At 71.0% G+C, this 348-nt stretch overlaps 1 protein-coding gene across 2 annotated transcripts in view; it reads right to left on the bottom strand.

The window, feature by feature from the left end:
- Positions 1 to 125, bottom strand: part of FAM192A (family with sequence similarity 192 member A) — a 42,089-nt gene extending 41,964 nt beyond the window's left edge. Inside the window, exon 1 of one of the 2 annotated variants that reach the window (XM_019505884.1) lies at positions 24 to 125. The gene's annotated coding sequence lies outside the window, so the exon portion shown is untranslated. The remainder of the gene's footprint in view (positions 1 to 23) is intronic. The other variant, XM_019505882.1, reaches the window with a different exon arrangement.
- Between the last annotated feature and the right edge of the window lie 223 nt (positions 126 to 348).

The raw sequence follows: 348 nt of genomic DNA, 5'->3' as shown, positions 1-348 counted from the left end.
GCCCCGGCCCCGGCAGCACCTACCGGCCCAGCTACAACGACGTCCGCAGCGCAACCAGCTCCGCAGCCATTGACCCCCCCGCAGGATCCTCCCAGAGCCACGCCCCCTTCCGCTTCAGCCCACCAATGGCTCGCGCCCTTCCTTGCCGCCGTCTCTCACCCTCCCCTCAGCCAACCGCAACTAGCGTTGCGTCGGTCTTGAAGTACACCCCTTCCCCGACTTCCAACTCCCCAGGCAGCCATTGGCTGACTGGAGGGAGGAGGCGGGGCGAGCGGGTCCCCCGTCACGTGGCGCGGCAGCCGCCACAGGATTGGAGCGTGGGGCGGGGGGGTCGCCCGGGAGACGGGG

This window comes from Gavialis gangeticus, unplaced genomic scaffold, assembly GCF_001723915.1.
Source record: "Gavialis gangeticus isolate Ggan-Ray unplaced genomic scaffold, GavGan_comp1, whole genome shotgun sequence".
Lineage (NCBI taxonomy): Eukaryota > Metazoa > Chordata > Crocodylia > Gavialidae > Gavialis > Gavialis gangeticus.
Note: the sequence above shows the minus strand (reverse complement) of the source record. Positions and strands in the feature narration are given on the sequence as shown.